Source organism: Pseudorasbora parva, chromosome 12 (assembly GCF_024679245.1).
Source record: "Pseudorasbora parva isolate DD20220531a chromosome 12, ASM2467924v1, whole genome shotgun sequence".
NCBI lineage: Eukaryota > Metazoa > Chordata > Actinopteri > Cypriniformes > Gobionidae > Pseudorasbora > Pseudorasbora parva.
Genome location: NC_090183.1, coordinates 18,495,530 through 18,508,748, shown reverse-complemented (window position 1 = coordinate 18,508,748; position 13,219 = coordinate 18,495,530). Strand labels below are relative to the sequence as shown.

General features: G+C 45.0%; 1 long non-coding RNA gene across 1 annotated transcript in view; it reads right to left on the bottom strand.

Annotated features, from left to right (window-relative positions):
- Nucleotides 1-1,993: 1,993 nt before the first annotated feature.
- The window catches only part of LOC137093542 (uncharacterized), a 53,966-nt gene continuing 42,740 nt past the window's right edge, over nt 1,994-13,219 (bottom strand). The window contains exons 3-4 of the long non-coding RNA XR_010908482.1: nt 3,042-3,359; nt 1,994-2,790 (exon numbers count right to left, since the gene is read on the bottom strand). This is a non-coding gene — a long non-coding RNA (uncharacterized lncRNA). The remainder of the gene's footprint in view (nt 2,791-3,041; nt 3,360-13,219) is intronic.

Genomic DNA, 13,219 nt, shown 5'->3' with positions numbered 1-13,219 from the left:
GGCGGGAGACGCCAGCCGAGGCAGTCCGGGCAGTTAACTCTGGGTCAGGTGGTAGGCCTCAGTAGGCCTCCCTGCGGGTGAGTGTCGGCTGCAGCAGAAACCTCGCCATAAGTAGGCCCCTAACGGCCTCCCTGTGGATGAGTCCCCAGGTAGTGACTGGATACCCAGTCCTCATCAGCCAGCAGACAGCCACTGTCGGCCCGACTTTAAGGGCTCGCTGAGTTTCAGCACGCCTCACATGGCGTCCCCTGAGGGGGTGACCTAGGGTTCCGACCATTGGTTGACAGGATCTAGGCCGCTTTTGGCCTCCTGTAGGGTGAGCCCCGGTTCCCAGGTCTTGCGACAGTGTGCGTGGGTGCTAGCCAGGCGGCTAGCATAGTCTGCTATCAGGGACGGGACGCTTCAGGCCGTCCTATGATCGTTTCCCGGCCCTGCGGGGTTTCCGGTGGGATTTGCCATCGGATAAGCACCGTATGTCACCGATCTAATAGGGAGCTGCCATTCGGCAATAGGCCTCTCCAGGCCGCCCTAAAAGGTGGGAGGGGATTCCCGGACCAGGTCTCGGTGACAAGCTAGCCATTAGCATAGGTGGCTTCTGGCGTTATGGCCTCATGAGCCCCTGAGGAACCAGTAAAGCCACCTTCCTGCGGCTCTTAACAGCTAGCACTGGCGGTGCCAGGTAGAGGCGCCTCCTGGCCTCCCTGGGGGGGAAACGGTTCCCCTAAGCGGGAACGTAGAACTGGCTTTGGGCTGACAACTAGCGGCTGCCTGCCGTTGGGTCCCGGCCTGGGCCGGTATAACTCAGTGGCGGGCTCGTGCCCTAGCACAACGAGTCTCCGTTTCTGCTGCGCAGTCCCTTCAGGACAGGGAACTGGCTAGCCTACAGCATGGTTTACCTACCAAGCTGGCTTAAGAGCTCCCCTCATTGAGGGTCGTCTGCGAGCTTACGGCCGCTTGAGTCTGATCAGACGGGCAGGCCCCCCTCGGGGCCTCCTGGGTAGATCAGTCCATAGGCCTTCTTTAGGCCTCCTGAGCACCCCTGTAATAAATGTGCTCAGTAGATCCTAGGATCGAGCAGAAGAGACTCCCCTCGATGGCAAGGGTAAGAAGCACTAAGCTGAGTACTGCTCTCCAGGATTCCCGTCTCCGAGTTCCGGTCTGAGGAGGACACTGCCACTTTGCAGTCCCTCAGTCTGGATGCTCATAAGTAGAGCGATGTCCGGAGGCTCTGTTTTGACAGACAGGGTTGGCCAAGCTGGGGTGTCCCACAGAAGTGATGCCAGGTGAGGCCTCCCTGGTGGCATTCGGTGAAGGGTTTTCCCGAATTAGTGACGGCTGGTGGCGCCCTCGGGTCCCCTAGCCACATTCCCTTAAGGGACTCCTTCCTTCGAAAGTAGTAGGTCCCAGGCCCTCGAGCAAGCCGAGAGTAGGAAACCTCAGTTAAAACTTGTTTAGGTTCTCTCTTAGGCATATAGCTCGGGCTATGACCGTAGGGAATGATGTCACTGGCAGCCTGTGTGGCGAGAGGGGGATTGGTTCAGACTTTCCGCGAACACTCGTCCAGTCAGTTCTCACTGCCAGTAAGGGGCGTGCACTCCCCTCAGCATGGCGGCGTGGGTATATCGTTCCCCGTAGCGTCAGCTGACGCAGCGCGAGTTCCCTTTCGAAAGGGAACGTCCCCGGTTACGTATGTAACCTTAGTTCCCTGAGAACAGGGAACGAGACACTGCGTCACATGGCCATGCTTCAAGGTGTGCCTGCCCACAGTCCCTTCAGACGAAGCGGATGTTGTCATGTTGGCACGGTGCCTTTTTATACTTCCTGGTCGCACGGTGATGACATCACCAGCTGCCGACGGTCAGTAGGATTGTGATTTGATAGCGATTTCAGACACCTGTCACGCTGAAGGCGTTCCCCGTAGCGTCAGCTGACGCAGCGTCTCGTTCCCTGTTCTCAGGGAACTAAGGTTACATACGTAACCGGGGACGTTTTGCTGCATCATGAAATAAATCAGGAATCTATTAGGTATTTATAAAATGTGAGTTAAAAATGTCTCACTATTTGGCAGGTATTGTGTTAAAGTCACCTTTTTATACATACAGTTATAACTCTATCAACAATTCATAATGCATTTCTAACTCAGTTATTACTCATTAATAGTAATTAATAGTACTCATTTATAGTAACTATTGATCTTTGTATCAATACATTTTCTTTTGCGGTATGATGTAATTGGATTTTTTTTTTTTTTTTTTTTGCCCAAACCCCCTAAAGGTTCTTTTTTAGGTTGTCCTCAGGTTATTACCTCATTGTGAAAAGGTAGGCCAAGTCTTTGAACATGGACAATGTGTCTTTGATGTATAAATTTGAGTGTGTATTAGCTGACTTAAAGTTCGAAATAAGCTTTTTGCAGTTACTGCTTCCATTACGGCTGAATGAGTGTCCACAGAAGATATAAACAGAATACCAGACCATCCGTTCTGGCACTACTGAAAGACTGTGTGTTAGATTGTGTGTTATATTCCATAACAATGTTCTCGCTTGCTATATATTGCTTAATTTGAGGTACCCAGTATGAACAGTTGTACGTTTTCCAGTTTGAACTGTCTTTAAGAGAACTAATCACTGTATATGATCCATTAACAGCAGAATGCATTTCCTGAGTTGATTGACTTGTTAGATTGACTGGTCCATGAAACCAGTGGATGTGTCCATCATGGTTTGACCTCTCAACCTTGCAGGTCACCCTTTTCCCATCTCTTTGTATCTGGACAATTTTCTGAGGACACTCTGAGGGAAGAAAAAGAATTCGATAAATATTGACTTGGGATGCTAAAATTAATCTTAAAGAATATAAACAAATATGAGGTTTGGCTAACATTTACCAATGCAAACAAAATAAATAAAAATGATTCCCTCAATTTTGCATGGACATACAGTACATCATCATGTTCTTAAAACCGCTTGATTTCATGATGAAGGATTTGTTGAAAGAATAAAAAAGTTCTCCAATCCCTATGATAACATTTTAGTCTACATACCCAGTGTCACATTGGTATCAGCACTTGTGTGTCCATGGGAGGATCTGAGTTTGCAGATATAGCGTCCAATGTCATCTGGTTTTGGGTTGGCAATAGTTAGTACCAGCTGTTTGTTTTCCATATATTGGCAGGGGAAGAAACTTCTGTTTGCTGTATTGCTTTCCGAGCATATTGTTTTATTTGATCCTTTAATCCAGCTTAGATGAGTAACCTGAAATTCACGGTCCTTTCCATTAGATAGAGATACATTGCAGTGCAGAGTGATGGCCTGGTTGCAGTAGGATACTACAGGTTTGGTAACTAGTACACTAACCATGCCTGCATAAGAGAAAGACAGGGTAACTTTTTATAATAATGTTTAGTTATACGTCATTTATAAGTTATTAGTTAATGATGAACTAATAATTTACAAAACATGAATATACATTCATAAATTATTAATAAGTTATATAATAACATTTTAAGTTTTGTAATTCAGTTATAAATAATTTATAAGTTATTAAGTTAATGATGTCGTAATAATTTATGAATGACTGTATTCATAAATGACCATTCACATTAGTTATGTTAAGTCCTTTCATTTGTCAACCCAGACTTGGGTTCTGTGTGGAGGTTGTGGGACTTAGCGATAGGATGTGTAGCGGTTGCACCTTTCACTGAAGCTCACATCCAGTTGTGCAGTGGTTAAAAGACTCCATGTGTGCCATGAGAAGGCAGCTGTCTATACCCTCCCAAGTCAGCACTAATATGATGTGTAAATACATGAATAAATAATTTGCAAAGCTTCCTGCATACCCTAATCTAGAGTTAGTAACATGTTACATATCATTTGTAGATCTTTATAAATTAAGTGCAAAATGCATTTTTTTTTTGGAACAGAGATGCCACATCGGAGTGTGGCATTTCTGTGCTTCTACCCGTTTGAGGTGAGGTTAGCGAGGTGCCATGTGTCAACGCCCAGGAGGATGCAACACTATCAGCAATTATATCACACTGTAGCCCAAGACTGGTTTTCAACTGAAGCTAAGCAGGGCTGAGCCTGGTCAGTACCCAACTGGGAAAACTAGGTATAAACTAGGTAAAAACTAGGTCCTGACTCTCTGTAGTCATTAAAAAGCCCAGTATGTCCTTCAAAAAAAGGGGTGTAACCCAAGCATCCTGGCGCAATATGGCTGCCGTCGCATCATCCAGGTGGATGCTGCACATTGGTGGTGGTTGAGGAGATTCCCCCCTTCCATGTAAAGCGCTTTGGTATTGTATGAGGAGGTCTGGAGTGGCAGAGAAGTATGTTAGAGTGGTGCAGGATATGTATGAGAGCAGTAGGACAGTGGTAAGGTGTGCCATAGATGAGACAGAGGACTTCACGGTGAAGGTGGGACTGCATCAAGGATGGGCCCTGAGCCCCTTCTTGTTTGCGGTGGTGATGGACAGGCTAACAGATGAATCTCCATGGACTATGATGTTTGCGGATGACATTGTGATCTGTAGTGAGAGCAGGTGGAGGAAAGTCTAGAGAGGTGGAGTTTTGCTCTGGAGAGAAGAGGAATGAAGGTTAGTCGCAGCAAGACTAACCATGAGAGGGAACCAAGTGGAACAGTGAGGTTACAGGGAGAAGAAGTAAAGAAGGTGCAGGATTTTAAGTACTTAGGGTCAACAGTCCAGAGCAATGAGGAGTAGACATGTGCCGATTTTTTGATAATGCGATTTATCACGATAATGAATATGCACGATATTGTTATCGTGGGCACTTTAAAATATCGTAAATAATTATTTTAGTAACAATTTGTAATTTTTTTATAATGCACTCAAGAATACTTTGCCCATCAACCGTATAAAAGCTCTGCGTCAAAGGGAAGCGCTCAGGTGTAAATGAGAAGCACATGAACAAGTGAAGGAGACGCGCTGCTGAAGTGCCGCTCACTGACAGCAGAGGGCGCTGATGAACTGCAGAATGCAGCGGTTACCTAGGAAACCCGCAAACAAACAAAAACAGCCATTCGTTTTTTGTAATCTCAATGTTGATCATCACACCACCAAATACTTAATACTTAAAGACTTAATAGGCTATTTATTTTCAAACTTAAACATTTTTATGTTTTAATCTGGACTACAACATCCCCTAATAATTAGAACTGTTCTAATTATTTGTTCTTGTTCAGTAAAACTTTGAGACATACGACTTCATTAGTTAACATGTTAATTCATTATTACCAAACTGACAATGAAAAATACTTATAAAGAATTAATAATTCTAAGAAATGTTAATTTCTTAAGGCTGGAATACACTACCCGATTTTTGCCCCGATTTTCCCCCGATTTAGAATCTGAACAAGTTGACGCTAGTTGACAAAAGTCAGAGCCAGTCTGCAGATTTGAGCCGACAGATTCCATGAAAAATCGCGTAGTATATCATGGCCATAGACTCCGATTTTTTAGCTTCAGATTTTGATTCCATCCAGTCGGAGGATATCAAACATGTTTGATATTTTGAGCCGATTTTAGAACACATGACGCATCGCTACTGAAACCGGAAATCACTGACTACAAGCCAACGAAAATCAACAAACAAGAAATGGAGACCAGCAGGATCACAAAGTGAAAATCCACCACGGAATAAAAACTTATTCAAGTCTTGCTCCTTCACCACGGAATAAAAACTTATACAAACAGCCCTAGTTCAGTTGTCAGGGCACTGATCACTGATCAGGGAGTCAGCCCATTGACTTATGTCCTGATCAGTGCCCTGACTAGTGAACTAGGGAGCTGATTGAGACGCAGAGTCTGTCTTTGCACACCAGAAGCCTCTGACGCGCTGCCTGCTGCTGTACATTTACAGGGAAGCCATATACTTCATGTTAAATAATATATTTGCCTATTGATACAGCAAAGATAAATAAAAATACTAATAATATTTAGCAAACCAAACTCTGAGGTAAACATTTGTCTTAATTTATTCATTATGTCACTTACCATTAGCCTACGGGTTTTACATTAACGCTTTCCCGGGATAACGTTAGCCTACAGGTTTAAACGTGATCAAAGCGCGTCAATAGCTGCGAATTATTAATTGTAGCCAGGCCTATTACAATAAATGTTAACAGATTATTAAATAACGTAAACAAGGTCGCGGTACTCGATGCTCACGCATCTTGTCTGTGTGGGACTCGTGTAGGAATCAAAACAGCAAAACTATTGTATAAGTAACTTCAATATTGTCAACGAAAGTAGTTCCAAACAAAGCCACACCAGAGCATGTGCTTCTTCGAACAACAGTGTTTCTTTAATAAAAAACTTAATGTTATAAATAAATAAATAATTTAATTATCTATTTATTCATGAATCCGAAGCTGTCCTATATACATGTGTTGCAATAAAATAAAATAACAATAAACGAACAGAACACGCTTACAGATTAGACACAATATTTTGACTTACTGGCCACGTCTAGTGCGTTTTGGTTCTTTTTGTTGACTTTTTGCTCAGCGCACAGATAGTTGCTTCAAAAATTACCGCGCTCATCTCCTGATCATCGCATGCTTGCTGTTATGTCTGTTATGCGTGCATCTCCTAGCAACCAGGTGCTTGTTTCAGTTTGTGTTCCAGGCGTTTTTAAAGTCTGGTAGTGTATGATGCCTAGCTTTTCTCTGTAACCATTTACAAAGTCGGCAAGTGTATGATGCCTAGTGTTTTTGAAATCTGTTCAGATTTTAAAAATCATGTAGTGTATTCCAGCCTTTAGTTACTGTTTAATAACATTAAAAAAATAAAAATAACTTTTTAAATGGACCTAAGATAAAACTAACAATGATCAGTATTTCTTAACTAACATTAACAAAAACATTATACTTTCTGTACCAAATGTAGCTATTGCTCAATCTTAGTTAATGCATTAAATAATGAGACCGTATTGTAATTTGTTAGCCTACCAGATGTTCTTTATAGCCTAATTCTTTTGCACTTTAATCTGTTTGAATATTGTACTTTTACAGCTCTGAAAAAAATTAAGACTTAACATTGATTTCTCATTGATTTCTCAATGAGTGGTCTCTTAATTTTTTTTCAGAGCTATATATATTTTTGGTGCATTATTGTATTTAAACATACAGTTATTTTTGTTCTTACAAAAATAGTTCTTAAAGCTGTTATGCTATAGCAACACTTTTTTTTGCAACGTATTTCAATATCGTGATAATAGCATATATATCGTGATAAAACTTCAGCAATTAATCACAACATGAAAAATTGATATCGGCACATGCCTAATGGGGAGTGTGGAAAAGAGGTGAAGAAGCGTGTGCAGGCAGGTTGAAATGGGTGGACAAAAAGTGTAAGGTCTGTTGTGTGATAAAAGAGTACCAGCAAGAATGAAAGGAAAGGTGTACAGGACAGTAGTTGTGAGACCAGCGATGTTGTATGGTTTGGAGACAGTTGCACTGAGGAAAAGACAGGAGAAAGAGCTAGAGGTAGCAGAGCTGAAGATGTTGATGTTCTCTTTGGGAGTGACGAGGATGGATAGGATCAGGAATGGGGACATCAAAGGGACAGCACATGTGATATGTTTTGGAGACAAAGTTAGAGAGGCCAGGTTGAGATGGTTTGGACATGTTCAGAGGAGGGAGAGTGAATATATTGGTAAAAGGATGCTGAGGTTAGAGCTGCCAGGCAGGAGGTCAAGAGGAAGACCAAAGAGGAGGTTTATGGATTTAGTGAAGGAGGACATGAAGGTAGTCGGTCTGTGAGAAGAGGATACAGAGGATAGGACTAGATGGAGGCAGATGATTCGCTGTGGCGACCCCTGAAAGGAACAGCCGAAAGAAGAAGAAGAAGAAGAGGAAGAAGAAGACGAAGATGAAGATGAAGATGAAGATGAAGATGAAGAAGAAGAAGATGTAAAGTGCTTTGAGGACCCAGAAACGTTGCTATGTATTTGTAACAAATTATTATTATTACTCCTGGTAGAGTGAGCTCATAACCTGAATTGGCAGGGGGGGAATCCCTATCCAGGGGGCAATCCTCTGCTAAGAGACAGCCTTTTCCTTCTGCTGGCCTCTGTAACAGACAAAGAGCTTCTTTGAGGTCCTAAAACTTTGTGTTCTGTCCACATACAGATGCAGAGCATGGACACGGCAGAGCAAAGCCTGGGATGGGTCTGCCTCTTCCCGAGGCAGTGCTTAGCCTATAGGTGCACCACTTGGTCCCTAAAGGGAGTGGTAGGACCCTTGGGCACATAGTCAGACCGAGGTCTCGGTTCCATATGGGTGTCACCCAATCCAAACTCTAGGCATTATTCGTCGACCAAAAATACATGCAGGTCCCCTACCCTCTTGATCGAGGCCAGTGCAGTCAGCAACAAAGTCTTCAGGGTATGGAGGGAGGTCGAGGAGGATTTAACTGTCTCTTTGGCTCCTGTGTCAATATCAAACCACACATCGGTACATTTGAGCAAGTTTTCTCAATGATATTCACTCATCTGGGAGGGCAGGGTACTGTCAAGTTTTGAGTTTGTTTTTATTCATGTTTATATTTCTGTTTAAGTGTTTTGAAGACAGTTTGTTAATTTGTCTTCCTTCACCCCTTGCCTGTCTGTCTCCATGGTTTCTAATTGATTGTTTTAGCTATGTTCAGGTGTGTCATGTTTATTTGCTTCTCAGTTCTGTCTATTTAAAGGGTTAGTTTACCCAAAAATGAAAATGATGTCATTAATGACCCTAATGTCGTTCCACACCTGTAAGACCTCTGTTCATCTTCGTAAAAAAGTTTAAGATATTTTATATTTAGTACAAGAGATTTCTGTCTCTCCATAGAAAACATATGCACAGTATACTGTCCCTTTTCAGAAAGACCAGAAAGGTAATAAAAACATAATCAAAGTAGTCCATATGTGACATCTGTGGGTTACCTTGAATCTCTTGAAGAATTGAAAATATATTTTGGTCCCAAATAGGATGTGACGGTTCCAAAATTCAAGTAGTCAGTACAATACCATACAAATTTGATGGTGCTCTGTACCAATTTTGGTACCGCCGCAAAATTATATATATTTTTTTAATTATTAAATTCAATGAGTTTATTATTTATGAGGATACTTATTATAAGTAAATAATACATAAACATTTAAAGACTGAAGCCTATGCTGTTTAAAAATTTAACATTGTTTAAAGAGCAAGTGAAAAATAAGCAACCATCTAGGAATAATTATTAGTAAAGGTGTATTATTATTACATAGAGACGTAGCTTAATCTAAGCTACAACAGTAGCCTAATATATTTTGTTAATTTCTTCATGTTACACCAAACTTTTATTTTGACGGGTTGCCGTGAAGACCTTTGAGTCTGTGTTCATGATATGAACGTTTTCTCAAATGAAACGGTAAATTCTCATGAAGTGATGGTTCATACGTTCATGTCCTCATATAGTGACACACGGCAGTTCATGTCCTCATATAGTGACACACGGCAGTTGGCAGATAATACAAGACAGCGAGCGTCACGCACGCACGTGCATCGGCACCCGTCATTCACACAGAGACGCAGAATATGCAGGAGTACTATTTAAATAGTATTTTGCAGTTTAGTATTCACAGACACAAGTATATATTTGGCTACAGTCTGGATCCCTGCACTTAGATAAACACGGAAGCAAATGAACGCAGCTGCGGGTACCGGATATACTCGGGAGTCAGTACTACCGTTACTACAGAAATGCTGGTATTGTCACGTTTTGTAAATTTCAGTACCGACTTGGTACCGAAGTACCTCGACTTGTGACATCCCTAGTCCTAAAATAACAAAAACTAAAACTTTATTCAGCATTGTCTTCTCTTCTGTGTTTGTTTTCAATCCGCGTTTGCTGAATATAGTCATAGTTTTTGTGGTGTTGTGCAAGCTACTTGGAAAATGTAGTGAGCTAAGCTACCAGTTACTCTACATTAAATTAAGCTTCACTACACTGAAGCTACCCCCTGGGAAATGTAGCGAGCTAAGCTACAGCAACTTGACCAAAGAAGTTTACTAGATCTAAGCTAATTTTTTTTTTTTTTAATTTGATATTATATTGAACAAACTTCATTCATATCAATGCTATCTCAGTGATCAATAAAAGTCAAGCATATCGACATGCATACTTTTTCAGTTATTCAAAAACTGTCCGAAATCAATTTGGCAACAAAAACATGTGATCCATAATATTAACAAAACCAGGTACTGATACTTTTAACAAGAGGTGTTTATTCAAGAGACACAATAGATTATTCTCAAACTTTGCAGTTTCTCTCGTCACCGCGCGGACGATGCGCGTGCAACAGTGAATTGAGCGCTTGAAAAAAAAACGTCAACTAGTGCAAATGTGCATGCGCCGAACCCGTCTTTACGCGCTCACTGCCAAAGGAGTAGTCTGAAAGGCGCGCGCGCGCGTCTGCACGAGGCAGAAAGAAACGTAGAAAGTGAAGTATATCCGTGACTTATCAGTTGTATTTCCAATTTGAGCTTGATCTTCGGAAATGCTTGGGAAAATGTAACGTTAGCTTGTTGTGGACGCTACCGCACTACTTCAACAAAAGAGCTTCGCTACTGAAAAGCTATTTGATTGAGAAAACAGCGATGCTACTACCACGCTACTGGAAAATGTAGTTAAGCTAGTAGCATCATTACTTGTAGCGACGCTACGGCCCAACACTGAGTTCCCTTTCGAAAGGGAACTCGCGCTGCGTCAGCTGACGCTACGGGGAACGCCTTCAGCGTGACAGGTGTCTGAAATCGCTATCAAATCACAATCCTACTGACCGTCGGCAGCTGGTGATGTCATCACCGTGCGACCAGGAAGTATAAAAAGGCACCGTGCCAACATGACAACATCCTTTCGTCTTCAGGGACTGTTTTGTCTGGTTCGCTGGAAAGTCAGAATGAAGTGCACACGCAAAGTGAAGGGAGCGTACAGGAAGTGCGCTGATCCGTGTCCCAGGTTTATTACGCCTGAGGACACACACACCCTTTGTGTGCTCTGCCTGGGGGAAGAGCACGCGCGGGAGGTTCTCGAGGAGGGGCCTCCTGCGCGAACTGCGAGCGTTTTCCGTTGAGGACGCTCCGCTCTCGCCTGGCCTTCTTCTCGAGGGAAGAAGAGCCAGCATCTGGGAGCGGTCCCGCTCAAGCTGAGGCTGAGCGGCACCGTCTGTCCTGGGGCTCCCAGATGGACCTGGCTCATCGTCTGGAGAGTACAGTTCTCGCGGATGATCAGCCAGGTCGCGAGAGCAGGCTGACGGAGGAGGAGTCGGATGGAGACTCCTCCTCGTCGTCAGCCCACGCTCTTCCGGTCGATCAGAGGATGGCTGTGGAGGGGGAAAATGAAGCTGAGGCTGAATCCTCCCAGCCATCCTGCCCCGTGTATGGGGAGCTGTATGATGTAATGGGGCGCGCGGCGCTGAGACTTCAGCTGCCGTGGCAGAGAGCCAGGGGAGAGGCCGCCCGCCCTGACAGATTGGGCGATCGGTTTCTCCCCGACCATAGCCGCCCAGCTCCCGGGAGCCTTCCATTCCTCCCCGACCTTCACGAGCAGGTCGTGGGGGCATGGAAGAAACCCTACTCGGCGCGAATCCATCGGCATCAGCGGTTTAACTTCGCTGATGTCGAGGGATTGGCCGAGGCAGGGTATGTGTCGATGCCGCCCATCGATGAGACGTTCGCGAACTATCTCGCGTCCGGGCGGCCATCGACACTAAGAGCTCCAGCCCTGCCGTCTAAACCATTAAAGACGACCTCGCGTCTTAACGGCAGGGCATACACGTCGGCGGGTCAGGCGGCGGCGGCCTTGCACACAATGGCAGTGTTGCAGGCCTATCAGGCCGATCTGCTGAGGGACCTCGATCAGGGGGAGGGCCTACCCCCTGATGCGATGGCTGAGTTGCGCCGCACCACGGATCTCTCTCTCCGGGCGGCCAAACACACAGCAGTCGCCATCGGACGGTCGATGGCGGCTATGGTCGCCACGGAGAGGCATCTGTGGCTGAACCTGGCGGACATCGGGGGGAAAGAAAAGGCTTTTCTCCTTGATGCCCCGGTCTCGCCCTCTGAGCTTTTCGGCACCTCCGTCGAGGCGGTGGTGGGAAAGTTCAGAGAGGCGAGGGCGCGCTCAGCGGCATATAGAACGTGTATTCCGCTGAGGTCCGGGGCGGCGCCCAGGCAGGAGGGTGTCCCTGGCCCTTCGAGGTCCGAGGATCATCGATTGGGCCAACGCAGCAGCGTAGCCTCTCGGGCGCCCCCTCCGTGGAGGAGTAGGACGCAGAAGAGGCGGGACACCCGCAACAGGAGGAGGGACATCGGGGAGAAGAGCCGCTTCCAGCGCCGGAAGCGGGGTGGTGAGTCTCCGCCCCCGAGGGCGCGGAAGTGATGTAAATGTGTCCCCTCCTTTGTTTTTCTGTTATGTTCTTTTCTCTCCCCGGGCGCGCTTCACACCAGGCCGCGCGGGCCGATGATGAGCGGATGTGAGACTCTGACGGCCTGCCAGGCCGGTGTGTGCTCTGCCCGCACACAGTGCATCGTCTCTGGGAATAGCGGGATTTCACGGCCGCCTCCAAAAGCGGCCTTGTTTGAGAATGAAGCGCCCCACCCTCAGGTTAGTGCGCCGAAGCATGCATGTTACATGAAGCGATGAGGCACTGAAGACAGCGGGTGAGTCCCCTTTTAGGGCAAACATTCTTCTTTTTAATGCCGTATGTTTGGACTCTATGCTTCCCTGAGGGATATTTTGTCTACAAAAGATGAAGAAAAGTGTAACAGTGGGCCTGTAGTTCCCCGGTAAAGGTGGCTAGAACGATGTTTTGTATAAACACAGTGTGTTTATGTAGGCTGTATGTTTGCTTGTGTAGCAACAGTAGTTTATAAGGCTGTTTCTCTTCTGGATATGTGTAAATATGAGCAGTTGAGGCCACCGCACATGCCGCGGGCATGTAGCGGCGATATAAACTGACGTATGTTCTCCTGGCGAACGTTTTTAGCTGTAGCCACCTCTGGGTAGCGTTGGCACCTCTGCTAGTGAAATATCTAGATGAATTTGTGAGGTTAGGCTAGCGCATGAACTACAGTAAGGTCTGTCCCAGCCCTGTTTAGGGCCGTTGTGTGTGGGATTATCAGACCGATGCTAGTGCATCAAGTTGGCCTAGGCTGTTAATGGGATGACGGTGGCGT